This window comes from Triticum dicoccoides, chromosome 4A (genome assembly GCF_002162155.2).
Source record: "Triticum dicoccoides isolate Atlit2015 ecotype Zavitan chromosome 4A, WEW_v2.0, whole genome shotgun sequence".
Lineage (NCBI taxonomy): Eukaryota > Viridiplantae > Streptophyta > Magnoliopsida > Poales > Poaceae > Triticum > Triticum dicoccoides.
In genome coordinates, this window is record NC_041386.1 from 109,231,902 (window position 1) to 109,247,109 (window position 15,208).

Here is a 15,208-nt window from a genome sequence, read left to right on the forward strand (position 1 = left end):
AGGCCCACGAGGGAGAGATTTATAAGAAAAGCACTACCGGAGTACTTCAAAGGTGTATCTCCGAAGAGGAAGGATGGTAACTTTTGGCAGAAATTCATGCTAGACTCGGCGGCCATCACGCCGCAGCTTGGGCCCTTGTAAGCAAGGCCTTCTGTACAGGTTTCTACTGGCTGACAGCCTGAGCAGACGCACATGACCTCGTCCACCATTGCGTCAGTTGCCAGCTTTTGCAAACCAAAGCCATATGCCACCTACTGCTCTCCAAACAATCCCCATTACTTGGCCCTTTGTGGTCTGGGGGCTTGATATGGTCAGACCCCTTAAAGGAGGAAGCCATAAGAAAAAGTACCTATTGGTCATGGTGGATAAATTCACCAAATGGAGAGAAGCCAAACCAGTTAAAACGGCCGAGTCCGGACCAGTGATAAATTTCATATCCGGGGTTGTACACCGTTATGATGTCCCCCACAACATCATTACCGATAATGGCTCGAACTTTACAGCTGACGAGGTAAAAACTTGGTGCGGCAACATGGGCATTAAGCTCGATTATGCCTCCGTCTATCACCCCCAAACAAACGGTCAAGTTGAACGAGCAAATGTTCTTATTATGAGCGGCATTAAACCCAGATTAGTGCGATCCTTGAAGGAATCAGATATGCACTGGGTTGAGGAGCTCGACTCCATACTATGGGGGCTACGGACCACGCCGAATCGCACTACCGAATACACACCATTTTTTATGGTGTATGGCGTAGAGGCGGTACTGCCATGCGACATCATTCATGACTCACCTCGAGTGCGCATGTACGAAGAGAAAGAAGCCGAGCTTGGTCGGCAGGATAGTTTAGACGTCCTGGAGGAGGAGCATGACGTTGCAAAAGCCCACTCCGCATTCTATCAGCAATAGGCTCGACAGTATCAAAGCAGAGAAGTACGGGCGAAAACTTATAACGTTGGTGAACTCGTTCTATGCCTACCAGAGAAGAAAAAGGACAAGCTCAAGCCCAAATGGGAAGGTCCCTTCGTCATTGCCAAAGTTCTAACCGGTGGAGCGTACCGTCTACGGGATGCATCGGACAATCGACTCGAGCCAAACCCATGGAACGCGGCCAGACTCCGAAGGTTCTATGCCTAGTGCCGGGCTCTGTGTTCGCCTCCTTACCTCTGCCTTTTTTTATATATATCTGCTATCTGTCTTTCTTTCTTCCCTTTTTCTTCACGGCCTTAAAAGGTTAAAATGTGTCTTGACTACACAATCTTGATGTGCCATGCGTGCTCATTATACCTGGGGGCTTCTTATACAGAAGCTCAATATAATTACGTTCCAGGCTCTATGCCCCCTGCACATGTGTTACTTTTCCACATGTACCTTTTCTTCGCCATTATATGCATCGATATGACTTAAGTTTTGGCCAAGCTGGGTTGCTTGGCTCTTGTGTTTATGCCCTACGTTCCCGTTAATTCGGCCAGGGCATAAGGGGAGCACCTCTGCGATTGTTACTGCCGGGTCAGCAGGATGTGTACCTCAGACTGGGTGAAGCCGAAAGCTAGCGTTCTTAAGGGAATATTCGGTCGGTGAACAAAAGATGACTTTTACTTATTGCAATACATGCCCCTAGATGTTTATATCCTGCGTCTCTTTTCGCAGTTCGGACATGCACATTAATTCATGCGTACCTAGGGAAAGGAACCCTTAATGGAACTATTCCCCCTGGAAGATGTTTCTTACTATCCATGTAATATAACATAGCTAGTTGGGTACTTGTCTGTTCAAGCACTTATGACCCCTACGCCTGGTTTCCACGCATACCCCAGTTTTTACATAACTGAGTGGGTATTCGGATACACTCCGGACTGTCGAGTCAGGAGGTCGAAGCGAAAAGGTCCGCCATGACAAATGATTTACAATCCGGCTAGGGACAATATATGTCACTTGAAGTACACAGTCACTTAGACTGACTAAATTCTTCTTCTATACCATCCAACAGGCTGTCTACCCTACAATCCTGTTGGGAATACTTTGTGGCTAATTCTACCTGGTCATACACCAAAATAATGGGGATCTCTTTCCCATCAGACCCCACATGTCCGACCTCGGCCATGTGGTTCAAATCAGCCTTGGTATATCGCGTCTTCACCATGGCCCAGGCTTCCCTTGCACCTTGCCGGTAGGCAGATATCTTCCATAATCGGAAGCGCCTCCGCGCTCCCTTGATCATCTCTATGAGCTCCCCCATGCCTCCTGGCAGGGAGGCGGATGGCCACAAGGCCTGGGTAATGCCCTGCATCACCTTCCGAACTTGTTCGTGCAGTTGTGAGAGTTCTGGCAGAAGATCACCCGCAGACCCGGGCATCTCCTCTTCGGGACGACCCATCAGCATACCTACAGATATAACTCTGTTAGCCGGTTTCTTCGCCGAACTCCATAAAAGTTCGTTCAAGCACTTACTAAAAATGCCGCGTCGAAGCTCCTTATTCTCCTTCACGGAGTCAGCTAGATGGGCCTAAACATCTTTCAGTTCAACACCCAGCCGGGTATTGGCATCTTGGAGATCATTTTTCTCCTGCCTAACCCGTGTAAGCACCCGCTCGCCAGCCTCTAGTTGTCACTGAGCATGTTGCTCATCGCTCGCACGACCTTCGGATTCACTCTGGGATCATCTGCAGAATCTATTGTTAGATTTGCATGCATGCCGAATACTAACTGGTACATGTCATTTCATTCTTTTCGATCAGAACAAGTGTTACCAGATGGGGCCTTCTTGGACTCTTTCATTTCGGCAACTGCGGCCCGTAGCTGGGCTTTGCACTCCTCCAGCTCTTGAGATAACTGGGTATTCTTCTCCATAAGAACCTACACATATAATGATCCTTAAATCAGTTGTGCCAACTGTTTCAAGGCTTAGGGGCTACTGATATACATAATTATCAAATTTTCTTACCCGTATATCCTTTACATACCGGTCCGTGGCTCTGGCAAGACCATTTTGAGCAGCTTGGATGTACGCGTCTCCCGAGTTGAAGGCATCGAACGCCTCTTTGGAGAAACCAGGGTCGCGGAGTACGGCCCTGTGACGCCTGTGATTCATGGCACTCTCCACTTCGAAATTCGTAGCCGATAGCCTATCTGCATCCTCTGTAGGAGGAACATCCGGTGTTGTCCCCACGTTAGCATCTTCCCCTAAGATCGGCTCTGAAGTCCGGCTGGTGGAGGCGTGGCCAGCAGGCTCTCCGGACATGGTCCGGCGAGCGTTTTTTCTGCCAAGAACCATGGACATTATTATATTTTTAAAGACGTTAACCACGGAGCAGGGTTCTTTTTCATACCTCTGCGATAGTGTATTAGTCCTGACCGCCTTCCTTTTAAGCCTACCCGGCTTCGATGCCCCTCGTTGGTGAGTCACCGCGGATTCGGCATGGCGTCCCAAGGGCCTTCCCTGTAAGACACCATATGTGTGCGGTGGGTGAAGTGCAAAAAAAGGATCCTTCTCGGAAGTTGGGACTCCGGTTTTACTTACATGCGATGCAGGGAGCAGGCCATGATAATCGGCTATGATGGCCACCAAGGCACCGTCGCAGCTTAACTGATAGAATGTCCTATCAGTAAGCTCCACAAATATGTCCGGATCTTCTTGGAGTCCGGGGTCGAGGGCCCGGTCAGGGTCCTCTGGCTGTGGAGACGGGCTGTGGACCTCCCGCATAGCTTTTCGCAGTTCCTGCTATGAAATAGCAAGGTAGATATTTATGATGAAGAATGCGGGATGGTCTAGAGTAAAAGTAGCAGCTCACCTAGTTTGGGGGGTTGTACATGGAGAATCCATCCCGTGGCTTAATGCGGATGAACTCCTCTTCCTCTCCTTTATATAAATCGGACAATATTTTTGCTAGAGCAGCGGCGGAGTCCGAACCTTTACGGTCGCAGCGGGTGGCATCGTCTTCTCCATTGAAGTGCCACATGGGTTTCCCCGATACTGAAGTGGCTGCACCCCCGCATTATACATACTGACATAACCTCGATTATGGTCAGTCCTGATTTGGGCAGCGTTTTTATCCTGCCCATCAGGTCAAGGACCTCTCTATTATCTTCCTCCTGGGGGCTCCGAGGGTGCCAGCTGTGGTGTTTCTTCGAAGGGGAATTATTAAACTCAGGGAGGCCCATCCGAATAGGGTCCGGAAGGGGGACATCCTCCATATAAAACCACTCCGAAGGCCAGTCTTCGGATGTCTTCTTCAGAGTATCGGACGGGTATCTGGTCCCGGCGATGCGCCATATTTCGGCTCCGCCCACTTGATATATTGACCCCTCCTGTGTACAGGGTACAAGGCAGGATAGCCTCTTCCATAGCTCGAAATGAGCTTCACAGCCCAGAAACAGCTCGCAAATGGTGACGTAGCCGGTGAAGTGTAATATGGAGGCAGGAGTAAAGTTATGAAGCTGGAGGCTGTAGAACTCCAGGAGCCCGCGGAGGAACGGATGGATTGGAAATCTGAGTCCCCTCCATAAGTAAGGGACAAGGCATACCCGCTCCCCCATGGATGGGTGGGAAAGCTCTCCGCTTGCTCCCCGTTGTTATAAGTGGCTAGTCCGGCTCGGACGGGGACCATATACGCAGGAGGGAGAAATCCCTGGGTCTGTAACTCTACTAATTGGCTGTGGGGACGGAACACTTCTCCCAATTGCCTGGCTTAGTGCTACGGGAGCGAGAGGAGGAGCTGCGATGGCCGACCATGATGGGATGGACTTTTCTAGGCGCGCTCCGATGGATACTCGCTATGGGAGGATGGTGTGATCTGGATCTGAGGATCCCTGACTCTTTAAATAGACGATCTACTCACATGGTTACAGTGGCAAATGTAAAAATGCCCCAACTTCTCGTATTCGCTCGACACGTGGAAGATAGCCATTATTAAAGCACAGAAGCCGATGAGTGGAACATTCATGGGAAGCCGGACACTACTCATTACGACAGGTACTCAGTATTTGGAGAAGAACCCGCCTTGCAATGCCGAAGACAATCTGCGTGCCAGACTCATCATCATTGAAGCTTGGTTCAGGGGCTACTGAGGGAGTCCTAGATTAGGAGGTCCTCGGACAGCCGGACTATATACTTTGGTCGGACTGTTGGACTATGAAGATACAGGATTGAAGACTTCGTCCCGTGTCTGGGTGGGACTCTCCTTTGCATGGAAGGCAAGCTTGGCAATTCGGATATGTAGATCTCCTCCCTTGTAACCGACTCTGTGTAACCCTAGCCCCCTCCAGTGTCTATATAAACCGGAGGGTTTAGTCCGTAGGACAATAACAATCATAATCATAGGCTAGCTTCTAGGGTTTAGCCTCTACGATCCCGTGGTAGATCAACTCTTGTAATACTCATATCATCAAGATCAATCAAGCAGGAAATAGGGTATTACCTCCATCGAGAGGGCCCAAACCTGGGTAAACATTATGTCCCCCGCCTCCTGTTACCATCAGCCTTAGACGCATAGTTCGGGACCCCCTACCCGAGATCCGCTGGTTTTGACACCGACAACTATGGCTCCCCATGGCGATGAACTTCGTCGAACGTAACCTTTCTCCAGTAGCTCCTTAATCTACTTGTTAATTTCCTCCAGATCATTTGCAGGCATCCGATATGGTCTCTTCAATATTGGTCCGGTGCCTGGAAACAGCTCTATAAAAAACTCAATGTCTCGATCCGGTGGCATGCCTGGTAGTTCCTCTAGAAATACATCTAGGTAATCCTTCACTACAGACACTTCCTCCTGAACAACTCCTGAGAGGGAATTCACTTGGGTCCTCCTTGGCGCATGCCTAAACACATACTTAATCCTTTTTCTCTCAGGGGTGGTGAGCAGAATTGACTTACTAGCACAATCGATGTCTCCTCCATACTTCGATAACCAATCCATGCCTAGTATCACATCCAATCCTTGTGACTTCAGAATTATTAGGTCTAAGGGGAAAACATGCCTGCCTATGGTCAATGGCATCTGAAAACATCCTCTACTTGCCATATACTCCGGTCCTGGCGAGCTTACTAACATAGGTGTCTTAAGAACTTTGGCGGGCAACTTATACTTATCCACAAACCGCCTCGAAATGTTAGAATGCGATGCACCAGTATCAAAAAGAACGATTGCAGTAAATGACTCAATCAAAAACTTACCTAAAACTGCATCTGGCTGCTCTTCAACCTCCTCCATGTTAACGTGGTTCACCTGTCCCCTGTTGAAAGGGTTGGGCTTCTTCCCAGAGCTTCCATTGCCATTTCCATTCTTTGCTTCAGAACACTCGGTGGCGTAGTGTCCAGTCTTCCCGCACTTGAAACAAGTAATGTGACTTAGATCCTTCTTGGTAGGTGTTGTGGGGTTAGAACGGTTCTAGCTGCTGCTTCGTCCATTCCCATTCCCATTCTTAGGGTCACTCTGATTATGCAAACTCCCTCCATTGTGGGTGTGGCCTCCATGGTTATGGATATATCCTCCCGAGTTCGGGGTAAAACGAGGCTTCTGCGATGCTCCAGAATTATACTTCCCCTGTCCATACTTCCTTTTGTGGCTCTCTATCTGCTGCTGCTTGCTTTCAATCATAAGAGCTCGATCTACCAACCCCTGGTAGTTTGTGAATGTTGCCACCATCAACTACATACTCATCTCATCATTCAGCCCTTCCATCAACTTCTCCTACTTCGCGGCATCTGTGGCCACTTCATCTGGGGCATAGCAGGCTAACTTGCTAAACTCATCCACGTACTGCCCCACAGTACGATTTCCCTAGAGTAAGTTGCGAAACTCACGCTTCTTCATATTCATTGCTCCCGTAGAGACATGTGCAGTGCGGAATGCTTGCTGAAATTGATCCCAAGTAACATTGGCTATGGGAAAAGTGCCTGTGTAATTCTCCCACCATGAGGTGGCTGGTCCATCCAATTGATGTGCGGCAAAGTGCACCTTCTCAGCATCTGTGCAACCTGAAGTGGTCAACTCCCTTCCAATCCTGTGGAGCCAGTCATCAGCAACAATCAGCTCGGTGCTACTGGAAAACACCGACGTATTCAACCTCAAGAAGCGGGCTAAGTTGTCAACTGGTGGTGGTGGGTTGTTGTTGTTGTTGTTGTTGTTATTGTTGTTGTTGTTGTTGCCTTGGTTCTGGACTAGTAGTTGCATGAAGGTATTCTGCTGTTGGATCAACTAAGTGAGCTCCGGTGGGAAGACAAATCCGAGGTCACGTCTCGGAGGCATCTGATGAGTTTAGAGGGAAGAGTTTAGAAAAGAATGAGGTCTAAGGAGAAAAGACTACCCATATGCACATGAGACAAACACATTCATATCACACCACTCAATTCTAACAAGGGCATACAAACGATCTAACTACCGTTACCAAGTTCTCGAACTACTATTATATACATGGGGGAATACTACTGATGATATGGTGGTCATCTAGGAATTTTGATCGGAAGAAGGTTCCATGATATCTGCTCCAGCTTCGTCTTCATAGTCATTATCACTGTCGGGGTCGGAATTGGTGTCGTCGATGATGATGTAGTTCTCGGGATGGTCGTCATCTCCTCCTGACGCGGGGTCTCCCATGAATACTCCTAGCTTCTTCTTCAGATCTTCATTCTTCTCCAGTAGGACTGCAATTTCCTCTTCATATCCATCACGTGTAGACTTGAGTTCCTCTTCAAGCTCCATGTTCCTGGTCATCACCTTCTTCAGGTCTATCATGCTGGCGCACATCTGGTTCTCTTGTCGACGAATGTGTTGGTTTAACTCCTGGATGTAGGCTGCAATGGACTTGTCCCTCCTGGTGCTGATCATCGCCCATTGCTCATCTTGGCACCCACATATTTGGTAGATGGTGTCCTTAAGATCCTTGTGGTAAACTTCGCCGATGCGTCCCATGGAGATGTGAGCTGACATGCTCTTTCCTAGACTCCAGGTTGGTGCATCGAAGTAAAACTCTATGGGCTCAGTCACTAGTATGAATGTTCTTCCTGGAACATGTACTCGAATGGTCCAGCGTTCTTCTTCAGGTAGAGTGGTGGTGTAGGTCCCGGTGAAGCTTGGTATTCCGATGTTCAAATATCTGGTGGCTTCCTTCAAGTGTCGTCCGAAAGGGGTGTCTTCATCCGGTTGAGCAAACTTGTTCCTTGGGTCCGCCATCTATAGAGTGGAAAGTGGAGAAGAGTCAGAAATGAGTAGAGAAGAGTGACATATGGCTCATCTTAGTGGTCGTGTCCTATAGTCAGTGTGTGCTCTGATACCATCTTGTAGCGATCTAACCTAAAACAGTCAAATCTCTATGCATAAGTGTCATACCTGGATCAGTAATGCTGACACACACAGTACTTGAAGGATTTATAACAGAGTTCCAATCACACACTTATTACATCGATAGTCTCAAAAGAGAACTTATTACAATAATATGGCTTAAGGCCATCTAATTAAGATAACAGCGGAAGGCTTCGAAGATAAAGTGAGTCCATCAACTCCAACAGCATAGCTGAGTGCACGACAACGACCTAGCGCACCTTACTCTTCGTCTGAAAAGTCTGCAACATAACACGTTGCAACCCGAAATGGGTTAGCACATGGAATATATTGGAAAAATAACATTGTAGAGCAATGAACAAGAATAACTACTAACACTACATGCATATATGGCTGGTGGAGGCTCTATGGTTATCATGTTTTTGCGAAAAGCCAATTTTTCCCTACTGCAAAAGAATAAATTTTATTTAACTATCAAGTTGGTTGATAAAACATTGAGAAGGTTCCTCCAACTCAATCCCAATTAAAAGTAATTAATACCCAGCAAAATTAATTAAGAGTGATGAGATCAAATCAATAATTCAAGTACCAGATACTCAAAATGTTCATAACCAGGGACACAGCTAACCATGAGTAGTTTATACACTCTACAGAGGTTTGCGCACTTTTTCCCACAAGACTCGATCTCCTCCGTTGATTTCTCGCACTACATGGTGTTTGAGGAGCGGATGACCGAGACACAGTCTTTCCGAAGAGGTCCCCTTAACCGATAGATAGGCCGGTACACTAACAATCCCCTACATCTGCTGGCCCATCATGGAAAGGATTCCCACAACTTACTCAACTATGCCAGAGCCCATAATGGCTTGTGGCTGCACACAGAAGTTTCCAACATGAATAATCTTATGATCCCTTTGAGCCTGGGTGGCAAACCGTAGGATGATCACACGGGAACTCCGGGATATCCCAGGACAACTCTGGATTGCTCCAGGTGCCCAGATAGCCACTGGGTGCTCCAGGGTGCCTCAACCAATCCACCCAGATGTTTATTAAAGTAGCCACCTTAAGTTGACCATTATTTAACAACTCTCACATCTGTCATGGATACACTGAACCAAACCACATCTATGAGCGTAGCATAGCAATATAAGCATAACGTAGAAGTAACTCCCAGGGTTTGATATAAAAAGGGCAATTGGTTCTACCTCATCATCTACTTCCCAAAACCCACATGTTATCAAATCCTACTCATTCAATGTTTTAGGGTTGAAACTAATGCATAAAAACTGGGTAATAAAGGGTATGATCAAAGTGTTACTTGCCTTGCTAACAATCTGAAAACCCTAGAGACTCTTAGTAGCATGCTTTGTACTTAGGAAACTCTATCGTAAACAAACAATAGCATACATAAGCACTCAAGCATAGATGCAAGGGTAAAACTCAAAAGAGAAGATCCAAATCGAAAGTACAAGGGAAGAGCTTCGATTTCAAAAAGAATCAATCGAAACGGAGCTACGAAACTCAAACTACGATCAAAAGAAGTTCCAATCAAATCTGCTTGTAACCAAATTTTAAATCATCAAAATCATGATCAAGTTGGTTAACTAGAAAGAGGGGTTCGAGACGAAGATTTTGGCGTTGGTTTCACTGGATTTGGACGAACGGTTAAAAAGATAGGGGTGTTCAAAGATCAGGGGCTAATCTGCGATAAAATAATCATGGATAGGTCCCTAGCTGAAAATAAAATAGAAGAAAAAGGCTAACGAACGAATGTTCGTTATCAGAGACAAAAGAACAAGCGTGTTCGCGAACAGAATCGTTTGGGCGAACGTTCGCTAAATAGAGTCGAACGGAAAAAACCGGGAAAACCCTAACCTAAAAAACAAAACCGATCTAGATCTATACAAAAAAGGGCTGCGGCGGCGGTTTTTACCAGTTCTCTGAGAAAAATCAGCGGCGGCGGCGACGGGATCCGGCAGCGGCGCAGCAACGGCGAGCCGGCAGGGCTGCGACGGCGGCGCGGTGCAGCAGCGGCAGCGGGGCTCGGCGGTTGCGGCTGTGGCTGCAAGGCTGTGGTTCAGGGTGGGAGGTGAGGTGGCAGGGCGGCGGCTTTTAAGGGGGCGGGGGCAGCGCTGGCTTGGGGAGGGGGCCGGCCCGGAGAGGAGTCCAGCTCGGAATCCCCTCGGCATCCGTGGGCCGCTCAACGGTGGGGAAGGCGGCGACGCGGGAGTTGGGCCAGCTAGGTTTCGGCCCAGTCGGTCCGGAAACTTTTTTTAAAATAAATAAATTCCGCCAAAAAACAAAATCCTAATAAAAAATAAAAAAAATTCTAAAAATGCCAAAATCAATTTTCACCATCTAAATAAAATATTTAGAACAAAGTGAACATTTTTCTGGCCTAAAAATGTGTCGGGACTCCGATTCCGAGTGACATCGATCTAGCCGGTAACAGCTCATATCACTTTGCGGCCTCCCGCACGGTATTCCCACGGGTGTCGCCTTACCCTGGCCCGGGACCGTTTGCGCCTTTTGGCTCACGTATATGATTGTGTCGCTAGCATCCATATGACAGAGAACCCAGGCCCACATGGCTAGTCGTGAACCCAAAGCGGCACTAACCTATGGGGACAGGCATACATGATTCACATCGAGCGTGTCGGTCAGCAGCATGTGAATCCGGGCTATAGCACTGGGCTAACAGGACTCCGGGGAACCCGGGCTGTAGCGGGCTAGGCAGGACTCCGGATGTCACCGTGTGACATTTCCCCGAAGGGACAGACACAGGAACGAAGTGAAACACATGCCGGCCAGTCAAGTGTCCTGAGCAGTAGTGCTGGGCTAGCAGGACTCTGGTGAACCGGGCTGTAGCGGACTACTATGGCTCAAGGAAGCACTAGACTACATTTCCCCATAAGAGAGGCTTCCAAGGATAAACAGCTAGATTGTCGTATCCCACACATAGCAATACACGTCACACGTACGCATAACATGCAAGTATGTGTTGTAAAACATGGCATCACAACATAACGCAAACTCATATAGATAAAGGCCTAGAAGAGCCACATAGCATTAAATACAAACAGGGGTCACATGACCCATCATTCAGAGCATACAAGCAACGGAAGCATTACATGTCTGAGTATAGACAACTACATAAGGAAAAAGGCTTAGAAGCCTGAATATCTACAAGACCCTCCCAAGGGTACAAGATCGTAGCTGAGGTAAGAAGCTACTCGTCGAAGTCCAAGCGGTACTACTAGTGAGACAGATGTCTCACCTGCAAAACATAAATAAAGCAAACGTGAGTACAAAGGTACTCAGCAAGACTTACATCAGATCCTATCATACATGCATTTGTATAAAGAAGGTAATGTGGGGTTTAGTTGCAGCAAGCCAGCCTTGACTCAGTGGCTATCTTGTTCTACGACAACGAGAAAATTCTTTGAGATGAGGCAGTGCACACGAGCCCACTAAACACCACATCAATACACTACTATGGATTCATCCTCGTCTCCTTACGAGAAGGCCATCCATAGCACTCACACTTGTCTTGAGCATTTTAGAGTATCCACTTAAAGTTGTCTATGTACCACGTAAGCATCCAAGAAGTCCATAACCGAGGACACGGCAATTCGAATAGATCATGATAACCCTACAGGGGTGTACTTCTTCACACACGCTCTCACCACTTATCACCATATACATGTCATGTATCTCGGCAACCTTCAAGCGGAAGCCTGGCGAGGGTGTCGTCCACGACCTGACTAACCACACAAGACTCTAGTCCAGGTTTATCGCCTATTCGGGTTCCATCCACAAGGAGATCCGGCTGGGGTTTTGCTCACGGCCCCCAACGATGTGTACATGGTTCCCGAGCCCACCATCCGGGTGCCACTCGGTACACCGGGCCACGTGTGCCTAGTCTGTCCCAAGTCCACCCTGCCGGGTGCCACTCGGTAGAAAAATAGCACTACCTATAAACACCAGAAACTATTTGCAACTCCTGGACAGAGATCAAGTTGGCTAATAAGTCGAGAGGGGTCGAGTTACCGGAACCCAATGTGTGGTAGTAGCTAGTCCTTGGACAACATACACAGAACTCAGTTCTTAGGGACGGTTCCAGTGAGACAACCCACCATGTACTCCTACATGGCCTCTCACCGCTACCTTTACCAAATCGTGTTCACACGCTTTACTCTCAACATCAGAACATAGCACTGTATTCTAATTCATTCCTAATGAATCAGACCTGACATACTCTAAGCAATAGCAGGCATGGCATGGCAAGAACACAACATGGCTCAAGCAACTCCTACACATGCTAGTGGGTTTCAACTATTTACTGTGGCAATGACAGGTCATGCAGAGGAATGGGTTCAACTACCACAGCATAAAGTAGCAGTTGCATCATTGTTGTCCTAATGCAATAAATGAGAGCAGGAGCGAGAGAGTAGGATTGTATCAGAATGAACAAGGGGGTTTGCTTGCCTGGTAGATCAACAAGGAAGGCACTGCTCCTCAGACAGGTACTCTGGATCGGTCTCCGGAGCAGGACCTATCGAGAAGGAACGATGTCGATAATCAAACCAAGCATATGCAACAATATGATGCATGATCATGGCATGAGTATGTGATGTGCTTTGAGCTAATGCATTTAGCATTCTATTTGGAAGAGGTCCATTTGAACCAAAGGTTCAAATGCAACTCTAAATTAAATCTTTATAAATGCCATTTATATGTTTTCACCTATACAGCAAGTATAAGTTGGTTTTTCATTCATGAAAATGGTACAGATGGATAGATTGAATTTTTCTGATCATTTTTCATATATAAATTATTTCAATCTGAGCTACGGTTGAATTTCTATGAATTTTTGAAGTTTTGAATATATTCTGGAATTTCCTGATTTAATTTTAAACCAGAAAATGAATAACTGCATCAGCATTACGTCATGCCTGTGTCAGCAGGTCAACGGAGCTGACCAGGTCAAACCTGATGTGTGGGGTCCACACGTCAGTGACCGGTTAGTTAACAGGGGGTTAGTTTATCCTAATTATAGGATTAGCGGCGCTGGGGCCCACTGTGAGTGTCAGGTTTAGTTAAATGGTGATTAGCCTTAAGCGAATCACCTGACCCATGGGGCCCACCTGACGGGCCGGTGAGGTCAAAGGGTCAAAAACCACCGGCGTTTAACCGCCGGTGAGGCCGAACGCGGCGGAGGGCTCGGGAAACGCCCTCTGGCAACCATTTAGGCGGCGGAGACCACGGACGAGGAGCTGGAGCTCGTCCGCATCGTTTGGAGCAAGCGGGAGGCTGCGGGGGTGCCAGAGCTCGCCGGAAACGAGCTCGACGCGGCGGCCGGAGTTTGGCTTCGGGCGAAAATGGCTGCGGGGCACGGCAGGAACTGCAGAGGGTCTCTACGGCCTCCTGGAGTCACCAGCAGCACGGTGACGCATGCGTTTGCGAGCTGCGGCGGCTAGCGCGACGGCAGCGGCAAGGACGGCAGCGAGGAGCTCGCGGTTGCGTCGGTAGCAGGGCTACGGCATGGAAACGGCGGAACGGAGAGGGGGAAGCGGAGCAGAAGCTCACAGCGAATCCGGCGAGGTGTTCAGCGAGCTCGGGGAAGGTCGAACGTGAGCAGAACGGTGTGGGCGATCTCCGGCTGCCGGAAGTGAAGACGACGATGAGGTGGCGCTCCAGGGCCTCCCGAGGTGCGTGTCTTGGTGGAGAGGACGAGGAGGATGCGGCGAAGCTCTTGGGCTTGTTGGAGAGGCGAGGCCGTGGCGGTGGGTGCGGCAATGGCGAGCGGTGGCAACGGCGTGTTCGGGCATGCGTGAGAGAGAGAGCAGAGAAGGGGGAGGGGGTCCAGAGCGAGAGGGGAGAGACGCAGGGGGTTGAGGGCGTCTCCGTGGCGTCGTCTAGGTGCACCGGGGAGGAGCCAGGCAAGCAGGGAGGGAGGAGGTGGCCGGCGCGTGCACGCGCGCGTCGGGCACACGCGCGCTGTCCTCCTCACAGGAGGTAGGTGATGACTTGGCCTGGGCCAACAGTGCTGGGCCGGCACAGGTAAGGCCCAGATGAGTCATTTTCTCTCTGTCCTCTCTAATTCTTTCTGTTTTCTAATTTCTGTCATATGTTTTGACTTAATAAAAATACTAAACCATTTTATTTAATTCTGTCAAATTTTGCAGGGACCTAAGGAATTAATCCAAAGCCCCTCACCAAAATTCTGAATTATTGGACAATATTTTGTATATATAAAAATATTTATCCAACGCAAATAAATACTGGATTAATTCCAAATGCCCAAAATAAATACTTATGAGCTCTTTAAAATGTTGGTTTGATTTTTATCTCTGTCCAATATTTTCAGAGAGCAACATGAGCATTTTCTTGGACACTTTTCAGAAATGATTCTGTCCAATTTTTTTACTTGGGTCATTTTCAGAAATGATTCTGAGGGTTTCACAAATCCCCATTTCAAATTTAAATGGAATTTAAACATGATGCAAACATGAAGGGCTAGCCTAGGTCATACCAGAACTAGGGATGTGACAACTCGCCCCCACTCGGAAAAATCTCATCCCGAGATTCAGGAGTTGGCGGAAAGAAAGCGGGGTACTCAAGTCAAAGACGATTTTCACGCTCCCAAGTAGCTTGTCTCTCGGAATGATGAGACCACTGAACCTTGAGAAACTTGATGTTATGACATCGGGTGACACGCTCTGCTTGATCAAAGATGCAGACAGGGTACTCTCGATAAGTGAGGTTATCTTGGAGATCAAGCGTTTCGTGGTCCACTCCGCGGATGGGATCCGAGAAGCAACGCCTGAGTTGAGAGACGTGGAAGACATCATGAACTCGAGAAAGATGTGGGGGTAGTTCCAACTGGTAGGCAACCTCTCCTTGTTTAGCGGGAATGATAAAGGGA